Here is an 11,693-nt window from a genome sequence, read left to right on the forward strand (position 1 = left end):
TACGGTCAACCCAGCAGGTTCAGGCCAGCCCTGAGTGGGTACCACCCATCTGCGCATGCTCAACATCACAGCCCTGGCCCCAGGATGCCTCTGGAGACCACATCTTTAGCACCTTTTATCAGAGTCATCATGGAAGCATTCAGGGAGATTTTTGTCTTCTTTTTTGTTGACTGCTTCTAATCTGTTAAAAGCAGGCTAATAATAAAATTCACCATGTTAATGACTTACCGGTCATAACAGCAAACAATCGAATGGTGTCTTTGCTTAATATTTTCATGAGAGAAAGTGCACGTGACCTTGCAGCTTGGTGCCAGTTACATTTCTATTTACGTGGAGACTGGGGACAATTAGGACATTTATCTCACTTCATCACTAGTCACCCTTTCTCCCAGAGTTCCCCTCCCTCTTCCCCAAAGAAATGAAAAAACGTTTTCATTATAAACTGCTATCTGTTGGTGAAAGCAGCTATTTTTAAAAAATGATGTCACAGCATCTAGAATGCTACATTGTTCTGGTTTCAGAAAACGCTCAATGGATTCTTTAGTTCTAGCTGTTTTCACATGTTAAGTGAACACGAAGTAACCTCCCTTCCTTATCTCCTATCTTTTATTCGTTTTCAGAACTGTCATCTGGGGCCTAGAGAAACTTCTGTAAGTTTATGTGTTTTCCTACCTTTAAAATAATATCCGTTTTCATATATTATATATGGACATAACCATTCTTTGTAGGATTTTAAATTACCATCTTTATAATTCCAACTTAGAAGAACTTTCCTGTTACATCAGCATATATTTAGGCAGCTTTCACTTGTTTTACAAAACCTAAATAAGTCCCACTAAATTATTTTCTATAGGAAATCTTCAGGAATAGAAAGTGCATTTTAAAAAAATTTTTACGAAAAGAAATAGAATAACCTCTCCAACCAAAAAAAAAAAAAACCCAATCACATAGCCACAAATGTTTGTTATCTATCTGTACAGAATTGGAGCATTGTCTTTAGAGATGTTTTCTAGCTATATTCTTTCCAACAACATGAGGAATCAATTGCACTTTTGCAAGAACAATATTTTATGTGTGAAAAATAAAGAAACTTCAAATTTAATTTTAACTCAGAAAATAATCTCAGGGTCTTCAATGAGTGTGACCCAAATGCCATGTTTAACATACAGAGTCTCTGTGTTTGTGAGACTCCAGCTATGCGCATATGATAGGCATGAACTAGTGATAAATTGAATTAGTGCTGTGACAAGCACTGGAGGGAGAGCCTGGAAAACTCATGAGCCAGGCAATTAACCTTGCCTGAATCCTCCTTTGTGTGCTTCAGATTTAATTCCAACGCTTCCTCCCCGGTCCTCCAGCATGCATGCACACACACATACCAGCACACACCCCTCTACTCCCTTTCTTTCCAACCATTTACTGTTCCTCTCAGCATCCACACGCCATGGTTAACATACTTTCCTACATTTATACTCAGCCTCTTGCTTGAGTTGATCCCCATTTCTTCTTGGCTTTAGGTATTGGGTTGGCTAAAAAGTTTGTTAGGGCTTTCCATTAGAGCTTACGGAAAACTCAGATGACCTTTTTGGCCAACCCAGTATCACCTAGCTATCTCCAAATCTTTCCTAAGTGCAGAGTTCATACTGTCACACCACGAGGACCTGGAATCCAGAGAAAGTCTAGAATTCTCCTCACTAGCTTGTGTTGCTTTCAGATCATGAATCTCACACTTCTGTGTAAAGATTCCTGCCCGTGTCATCTGCCCCCACTCACTGACAACATCTTCCCACATCCCTTGCTCATTCAAGAGCTATCCTATGCTACATAGTTATTTTTTATTAATTTTTCTTTTTTTCTTTCTCTCCCTCTCTCTTTTTTTTTTTTTGGCCATATCACATAGCATGTGGGACCTTAGTTCCCCGACCAGGGATTGAACCTGTGCTCCCTGCAGTGGAAGCATGAAGTCTTAACCACTAGACCCACCAGGTAAGTCCCATAGTCCTTGTCTTTAAATTGAGTTCGGCCTTTATTTGGATAATTTCAGTACCTATTTAGATAACCTGGCCAACACCTCAATTTCTTGGAATTCTCAGCCTCAGTGTCCACCCTTTTTATCCCCTCAGACATCCATTGCCATGAATCCCCAACTGTTCCATCTCTGAAGTCTGACATGCAAACATACTGTTATCCTTCTTATCCTCCTAGTTGTGAGTGACTATATCTATGGCAGCAAAACCAATTACCTGAAAATGAGCAGCTTAAAACAACACAAATTTATTACTGCACCAGTTGCTAAGAGTCAGGAACCCAGGAGCAGCTTAGCGGGGTGGTCCTGGCTTAAAGTCTCTCTAGAGGCTACAGCCAAGATGCTCAGCAGAACTGGAGCATCTACCTCCTAGGTAAATCACTTCCTTACCAGGCAGGCTCATTCATGTGGGTGGTTGGCAGGGACCTCTGTTCCTAACCACGTGGCCCTCTCCATAGGAATTCTTTATTCTTTTTCCTTTTTAAAAATATTTTGGTCTGCCAAGCGGCATGTGGGATCTTAGTTCTCCAACCAGGGATGGAACTCACAACCCTTGCAGTGGAAGCTCAGAGTGTTAACCACCAGACCTCCAAGGGAAATCCCTCTTTGTTTTTCAGTAGGATTCTTGAGTGTCCTTAAGACATGGCAACTCAGTTGCACAAAGCAAACGTGCCAAGAGAGGGCAAAGCACAAGAAAGATACAGCACTTTTGTAATTTAGCATCTTCTGCTTTTTTTCTATCTGTTAGAAGAGAAACATTAGGTCCAGCCCATGGTCAAGGAGAGGGGAAAATAAGGCTCCCCTTTTGATGGGAATGCCAAAGAATTTGTAGATATATTTTAAATGACTGCTTTTCGTTATTCCCACTACACCTGTTCTTAGATTCACCGAGATTTTTAATCTCTTGAAATTTCTAATTTCTATTTCCCCAGTCCATTTTCACTTCCTTCCACTTATATTCTGTTAATAGACTCCATCTCATCCATCACTTCATCTAGTCTCTTGTTAATCTCCTCATTCTTTGGTCCTGACATCCCTTTATTGCTCCCACCTGAAGGGGAAAGAAAGAATAGCTTTGGTTCAAACTAACCATCCACCTGACCATCACTCAGGCAGCCGAGTGCTACTGATGGTTACCACCAGACAGGAGCATCCTGGTGTTCTGACATGGCCCCTTGGCACATCCAGCGTTCCTTCTGCTTTCCAGTGACCACAGAGGCTGTTTCCACCCTTACCCAGTTCCCTCACACCTCCTTCAACACTAGGGATCAGTCATCCTCAGTTCCTCCCTTCCCACACCTTGCACGGTGCTCTCATCCTCCTCCCCATTCATCTGAAACCTTCCCACGCAGTTACAGTGGAAGAAGTGGAGAGGTACGTTATCCAAGACCCAGCCCTCCATGGGGGCTTCCTTGTGACTCAGACATGAGAGAATCCACCTGCAACGTGGGAGACCTGGATTCAATCCCTGGGTTGGGAAGATCCCCTGGGGGAGGGCATGGCAATCCACTCCAGTATTCTGGCCTGGAGAATCCCATGGACAGAGGAGACTAACAGGCTACAGTCCATGGGGTCACAAAGAGTTGGACATGACTGAGTGACTAAACACACACACAACTCTCAATGGAGTAGACACTCAAGGACTATGTCTTTTCAAAAAGGACCTGACTTTCCTGGTGATCCCGTGGTCCGGTGGAAGACTTCACCTTCCAAAGCAGGTGATCCCTGGTCAGGGAGCTAAGATCCTACATGGCGGTCAGCCCAGAGACCAAGACAAAAGCAATATTGTAACAAATTCAATAAAGACTTTTAAAATGGTCCACATTAAAAAAATCTTAAACTTTTTATAAAAAATTTAAAAGGACCTGAACCCTGGATCAGACCTGCCCACCTCTCAAGCATCTTTCTTCCCTGTCTTCAGCTTCCCTCTAACTAACTCCTTCCTACCAGCTTTCCCACAGGCTCAAATCTCCTCTCCCAGAAAAAGCCATCCCTTCCAGCCCACATCCTCCTCAGGTGAACAAGCAGCCACTCTTCATACTGAGAGTTCTAGGACCAGTGACAGAAGTCTCTTCCCTCTCCTCCTCACTCCCCTTCACTTCCGGAGCCCTCTCAGCACTGCTGATTCCCCTCTTGCCAAGGTCGCCTCCACACTGCTGTTTACCTCCTCATCTTCCTCAAGGTCCTCCTGGCAAAATCACCGGAGGCCACACACATGTAAGAAGTCTCCCCACCTCAACTTTCCATGTCCAGCCCCTGCTGCAGGCAGGCTCTTGGTCCACCAGTCTGTGGATGTTTGGGCTTCCTCAGAGTTCTGCCCACAGCCCTCTTTTTTTTCTTAGCCTGCATGGCTTAGTCACCTTTGTGGCTTTAAATATCATCCCTAAGCTGAGAAATCACATGTTTGTATTTCCAGCTCCTGTTTCTCACCTGAGCTTCAGTCTTAGACATACTGTCTTAGGACCTCGTAGGTCTAAATCTTTAACATGGAGGCAGTCTAGTCAGTGAATCAAAGCAAGGGCTCTGCCATAGTTCTAGTGTCAACTATGCTGCTGCTGAACTTGGGACTTGGGTATATTATTGAACCTCTCTGAAAGTCAATCTCCTCATGGGTAAAGTGGGGGAAAATAACAACCCAACTCTTAAAGTAACTGTGAATAAGTCAGTTCATGCAAAGCCCGTGGCATGGTGCCTGGTATATGGTACCAGGGCTCAGAAATGGGAGTTATTGGGACTTCCCTGGTGGTCCCATGGTTAAGACTCTGCACTTCCAATGCAGGGAGGCCTGGGTTCAATCCCTAGCCAGGGAACTAAGATCCCACATGCCACAAGGACCTACTGTACAGTACAAGAAACTATACTCAATATGCTGTAATAATCTATATAGATGAGAGTATAAAAAAATTATATATATATTTTTTTACTGTGTACCTGAAACTAATACAACATTGTAAATCAACTATATCTCAATAAAAATATTTTCTTTTAAATTAGGACCAACCAACTTAAGTATCTATGCCCTGACAAAATAATAAATGTATATTAACAGAAAATAATTCTAATTTTTTTAAATTAAAAAAATAGGAGTTATTTCTGTGATGATTAAATGAGACAATACAGGTATAGCCTGTGGCCCACAGAAGTGCTGAAGAAAGACTACCTGGTATTATTACACCTGAATGTCTGTCTCCCGCCCTTTCTGTCTCACTCTGACAAGCCTGCCCCTCCTTCAGTCAACAGGCCTTAATCTCCATTTCTCTCTCCTCCATCCAAGCAATCACCAAGTTCTAACTGTTCCACCATATTACTCCCTAACTGCTCTCTAATCAGTCCACTTCTTCCACCCTGTCCCATCCCATCAGTGTCTCTTCCCCAGATGACTGCAAAGCCTCCCCACCTAGTCTTCTGGCCTCTGGCCCTGTCCCTAGCCAATCCATTCTCCACACTGCAGCCAGAGCCATCAGTCCAAGATGCATGTCCAATCAGGTAATTTCCCTGAGGGCTTTGCATTGCCCTCAGGCTAAAGTCCAACACTCTTAATTAGATTACAAAGTCATTTAGGGTATGAACAGAGCCAATTCCCAAGCTCAGGTGACTTTTAGTTTCTCTGCTTTCTCTAGCCTCTGTGTCCTGTACATTCTTCTAAAACCATCTCACCTGGCCAATCCTCTCATGCTTGTCCTTTAGTTCTTAACTTGGATGACACCTCCTCCAGGAAGTGTACCTAACTGTCCCCAAGCTAGATTAGGTATTTGCTCCAATTTACTCTCCCAGAACCATAGTCTCTTCATGATACAATGATCCTACTGTTAGAATTGCCTGTTTATTTTCTCCCCACCTTTAGCCCACACAGGTCACTAAATAATGGTTGACTGCATTTTTGAGCAACAAACGAACAGCTGTCCTTCACCCTGAATGGCCTGCGACACTGTTGATGACTCTCACCACAACATGGGTGGCCCTTTTCCAACCTCTCCCTGACAACATCTGTGCAATGCATTGGACAGTGCAGGTGGGAAGTTGGAAGACTTGAGTCTATGTCCTGTCTGCCATTGACTAGCTGTGCAATCTTGGGTATCAGTTTCCTCATTTAAAAAAAAATGGAGTTGGGGGCTTCCCTGGTGGCTCAGTGGTGGAGAGTTCCTCTGCCCATGCCAGAAGATACAGATTCGATCCCTGGTCTGGGAATAAGATCTCACATGCCTCGGGCAGCTGGGCATATGCTCCTCAACTACTGAGACTGTGCTCTGGAGCCTGGGAGCCATGGCTGCTGAGCCAACTTGACATGACTACTGAAGGCTGAGCACCCTAGAGCCCACGCTCCACAAGAGAAGCTCATGCAGAGAAAGTAGAGAGTGGCCCCCGGCTCACTGCAACAGGGGAGAAGCCCTGGAAGCAACAAAGACCCAGCACAGCCAAAAATAGAAATAAACATAGATAAATAATGGAGTGGGAGATGGGAGGGCGGTTCAGGAGGAAGGGGACATATGTATACCTGTGACCAATTCTGTGTGGCAGAGGCTGACACAACATTGTAGAGCACTTGTTCTCCAATAATCGTATTTTGTTCTATACTTCTCAATATTGTACAATCATACTCTTTGATAATTATTAGTTACTCAAAAAAAATAAACACTGAAAAAAATTTTTTAAAATAGTGAGATCACAACTTCCCTGGTGGTCTAGTGGTTAAGACTTCATGCTTTTGCTGCAAGGGTGCTGGTTCCATCCCTGGTCAGGGAACTAGTATCCCATATTCACTGCAGCAGCTCAGGTCCCCCATCCCCCGCCCCAAACAAAACCAAAAACCCTAAAGATGATAATCTTTAAAAATAAATAAAAGAAACTTCCCTGATGGTCCAGTGGTTAAGAATCCGCCTTGCAATGCAAGGGATGTGGATTCAGTCCCTGGTTGGGGAACTAAGATCCCACGTGCCACAAAGCAACTAAGCCCCTGTGCCACTAATAAATAAATAAATATATAAAAACCTAAAAACGGAAATGATTCATCAATTCAAGGTTATCCTTCATCATCTATGCCTCTTGTCTGGAGAAATACAGCCCTCCTGCTCCAAGCCTGGCATGGCCTCAGATACTCTGCTGGGGTTGTGTGAACCAAATCCAGCATGCCCAATTACTAGATCTAATCAGTTCAGCGGCAGGCAGATTCTGCAGGATGGAACCATTCAGTGTGCAAGCCCAAGTGAGTTTTAAGAATGACAGATTGATTTTTGCTTCCTGAAAACAAATTTAAATTGATGAGACCTTAATGAATTCTTTCTCCCATTCCTGGGGGGGGTTCCCATAATGCTTTAATCACACTGTGAATAAGAACTGTGTGCCAAGTTCTCTAATACTGAGAAGGCACTGGCTTTCCCCTGCTGAAGAATTGTGCAGTTGCTAGCAGAGAACAGTTTCAGAGTCTAATGGAAACTGTCTGTTTCCACTTTAATCATCAAGGACTCTCTCTCCAACTTCTCGGAAGTCAACTGACCAACAAGAATTTATTTAGTCCTTAGTTATCTGTATCATCCTAGGTTCTTGGTGGGGAGTAAGAGGGTATAATCCACTGTTTCTCATTCATTCCTTCATTCAACAAGTATGTATTGAGCCCTACCTCTGTTCAAAGCACCGTTCAAAGGTTTTGGGGTACCTTATAAACAAAATAGAAAAAAACCCTACCTTTCTGGGGGCATTCTATTTGAGAGAGACAGAAAAAAACAATAAATCGAATGAGTAAACTATATGAAATAAAAAAGAAAGTTTTAAGTGCTGTGGAACAACTGTGGAGCAAGGGAGTTCAGAATAGGCATCAACTATGAATGTATGTGTGTGTGTGTGTTCAGTCATGTCTAACTCTTTGCAGCCCCATGGACTGTACCCCACAAGGCTCCTCTGTCCATGGGATTCTCCAGGCAAGAATACTGAAGTGAGTTGCCGTGTCCTTCTCCAGGGGATCTTCCTGACCCAGGGATCAAACATGCATCTCTTGCTTCTCCTGTGTTGGCAAGCAGATTCTTTACCACTGGCATTCCCCGGGAAGCCCAGACTATGAATATCAGTTTCAAATAGGGTACCTGGCTTGATTAGGCATCTTGTCAATCTCAGCTGATTAAAACCACGCAGTACCCATTGGGTCAGTGGAGCAGCTGAGATGAAGAAAGCAGCTGTGAGTTCAAGAGATGAGAGAAGCCAAGAAAATCTAAAGAGGCACAAAATGTATCTCTAATACACCATTGACATGCTGGAGCCAACTGGTACCAGCTCACTAGAGCCAATAACGCACGTTTCTTCCCAGTTTGGTGTTGTCATGTTGGTATCTTGCAATCGGCCATGATAAGCATATTTACACCATAGAAGTTGGCAAACCCTTACAAATCAGGGCTTTATTTATTTAAAAAAATTTTTTTTTAATTTTATTTATTTATTTATCTTTGGCTGTGCTTGGTCTCTGTTGCTGTTGTGGTAAGCGGGGGCTGCTTTCTCAATGTGGTGGCTTCTCTTGTTGCAGAGCTCGAATTCTAGGGTGCACAAGCTCTGCAGTTGTGGCACATGGGCTTAGTTGCCCCTCAGGCTTAGTAGCTGCTCAGGATGTGGGATCTTAATTCCCAGACCACAGTGTGAACCTGTGTCCCTCGCACCAGCATGCAGATTCCTAACTACTAGACCACCAGGAAAGTCCCCAAATCAGGGTTTAAAAATTAAAAAATCAGTACTGGCTGTTAGACATTTCTCAGCATACCCTTTGAGTAGATCCCACCCTCCAACCACACCCTAAAAGGAGTGCAAATGTTTGCCCTTTGTAATAAGCACAGAGGGCAATTAAGGTAATACTTATGAGGAGAGATCACTGAAGCTAAGTTTCAGGGGAAAGCCTTTTGGAAGAGCTTCTCTTGAAGGAGGAGCTAGGTAGAATTTGCCTAATGGAAAGGAAAGAGAGGAGAAAGTGGTTAAAAGCAGAAGATTGCCTAGAGAATTGGGCTGACATGGTGGAGAACTGGGCTGATGAGCAAACACCAAACTGACACTGAATTCAGCTTCTAACAAGGTGGGATGGTGCTTTCCAAAGCTGAATTAAAATTATCTTGTCTCTCACGCCCCCACCAAAATCATTCCTAGCTCTCTGAAAGCTTTGCAAACCTTGATGAACAGGGTCCCCATGTATCTTTAGGAATAGAATGTGGGCTCAGCATCTGTTTGATTGGCACTCTCTGAATTTTTCTCCATGGAAACATGAGCTGGTAAATAGAAACTAGAAAGCTGAATATCTGGGTTCTTTTCCCATCTCTCTAACTTCTTGGCTTAGTAACATCAGGCAAGTTATCTCACTGCTCGATTTCCCCCACTTTAAATTTATAAATTCACACTCACTCATTGATAGATAAAGATGTACAATATCATCTTTGGGAAATATTCCAAGCTCTTTTAAGAAAGACATAAACAGTGACAAGCTTATAAGAAGTGGGATCATTTTCTTTTTATTCCAAATATGAATAGAAACATCCTCATAAAGCTCAAAAAGGGAGAAAAATCTTTATTAAATGTTTCCATTGCCAGGAGAGACTTTTTCTTTCATCCTTTCCTCCTTCAGACCTTAAATTTGCAAAAAGAATGCCCACACCAGGCTGTGATTAAACTGGCCTCCAATCTCCTGTTCAGAATATCAGGCTATGCAGTATTAGAAATAATATGGCATGAAGGGGGTGGCCTGCTCAGGCACCGTGATTCAGTGTGACATTCATTCTCTCTCAAATTCTCTAACTTAGCATCATTCCTCTTCTGTGACACCCCAACCTAGATGACCCCAAACTAAGCAATTTGCTTAGTTTCAACTTATACTGAAACTGTGCATGGTGGGAGAAAAAGACCATACCACTTGGCAGATTGATTACCTTTAAATTCTTCATCAGCAACATCAGATCGGCATTCAAGGCCCACTCAACAAAGCTACTATGCTTTTCTGATGTGATTTTGATCCTTCTCCCCACAAAAACAACTGTGTAACTTCACATCTCCCTTCACCCTCAGCTAATAGCTGTCTTAGTCAATTTAGGCTGCTACAACAAAAAATATCATAGAGTGGATGACTTAAATAGTAAATATCTGTTTCTCACAGTTCCGGAGGCTAGGAAGTCCAAGATCACGCTCTTTGGGCACAGAATTTACATGGGCACCAAGAAATTGTGTCCGACTCTTTGTGACCCCATGGACGGTAACCCCCAGGCTCCTCTGTCCATGGGGATTCTCCAGGCAAAAATACTGGAGTGGGTGGCCATTCCCTCCTCCAGAGGTTCTTCCCAACCCAGGGATCGAACCCAGGTCTCCCATATTGCAGGTGGATTCTTTATTCATCTGAGCCACCAGGGAAGCCCCAATGTTTTAATATAATATATTAAACAGACAAAAACAATGCCAAAAAAGTGATGAACAAAAATCACAATTTTTTTTTTAGTTGTACCTCACAGCATGTGGGATCTTAGTCCCTCGACCAGGGATCAAACCTGTGCACCCTGCAGTGGAAGTTTGGAGTGTTAACCAAAGGATAACCAGGCAAGTCAACAGAATTTTAAGTAAAGATTCAAACCTTTACTTTCATGACACTGCCTTACTCACCTTACCCTAATCCTGATGTTGTTTCCAATAAAACTTTATAAAACCGGGCAGCTGACCCATGGACCATAATTTGCCATTATTTTTTTTTTAAATATGAATCTCAGAGACTTCCCTGGCAGTCCAGTGGTTAAGACTCCAGGCTTCCATGGCAGGGGATGAGGGTTCAACTACTGGTCAGGAAACTAAGATCCTGCAGCCAAAAATAAAATTTTTTTAAATTAAAGAAATATACGAATCTCAATTTCTGAAGCTTTTGATGAACTGTTAAAATTTGCTTCACCCTCCTCCCAGCCCTGGGGGGGACCCCTCTATCACTATCACGAAGATCTGCCAAGGAGCCTCTAGGAACTGAGTGGGAGTGCCCTTTTGTCTGAAGGTGATGGACCAACCCTGGAGGGGAGGAAGGATTCTGAGCTCAGTACAGAGTCTGTCAATTAGATGGTTGTTTCACCAGGTTGGTTCAAGCATCCCTCCCTTATGGTTCCCCAGCAGCCAATGAACACTTTGCAAGCTGCATATGCATGTATTACATTTCATCGCAACATTTATTTGTAGGCTGTGCACTCCTTGAAGGCCAGATTGCGTCTTGATCCTTGACTCTGGTGCCCGAGGTATTGTAGATGCCTAGGGTGCCTGGGGATTCAGAACTTCACATTTTTATCCATGTTATGGGCTGTCAACTCATGGACTGAGTTCTACTGACTACCCCCTCAGTCTGTAGAGCTGTTTGGTTGTTGTTCTTGTTTGGAGGGTGGTAATTAATAGCTCCAGAAAGAATGAAGAGGTTGAGCCAAAGTGAAAACAATGCCCTGTTGTGGATGAGACTGCTGATAAAAGTAAACTCCAATGCTTTAAGAGCAATATTGCATAGAAACCTGGAATGTTAGGTCCATGAATCAAGGTAAACTGGAAGTGGTCAAACAGGAGGTGACAAGAGTGAACACTGACATTTTAGAAATCAGTGAACTAAAATGGACCGGAATGGGCGAATTTAAATCGGATGACCATTATATCTGCTACTGTGGGCAAGAATCCCTTAGAAGAGATGGAGTAA

General features: G+C 43.2%; 1 long non-coding RNA gene across 1 annotated transcript; it reads left to right on the forward strand.

Moving 5' to 3' along the window:
- The first annotated feature begins 513 nt into the window (after nt 1-513).
- LOC145515673 (uncharacterized) lies at nt 514-10,708 on the forward strand. Its single transcript, XR_014060963.1, has 4 exons — nt 514-650; nt 1,901-1,986; nt 5,871-6,038; nt 10,479-10,708. It is a non-coding gene; the product is annotated as an uncharacterized LOC145515673 (long non-coding RNA).
- The last annotated feature ends 985 nt before the right edge of the window (nt 10,709-11,693 follow it).

This window comes from Giraffa tippelskirchi, chromosome 1 (genome assembly GCF_054371585.1).
Source record: "Giraffa tippelskirchi isolate mGirTip1 chromosome 1, T2T-mGirTip1v1.2.pri, whole genome shotgun sequence".
NCBI classification, from domain to species: domain Eukaryota; kingdom Metazoa; phylum Chordata; class Mammalia; order Artiodactyla; family Giraffidae; genus Giraffa; species Giraffa tippelskirchi.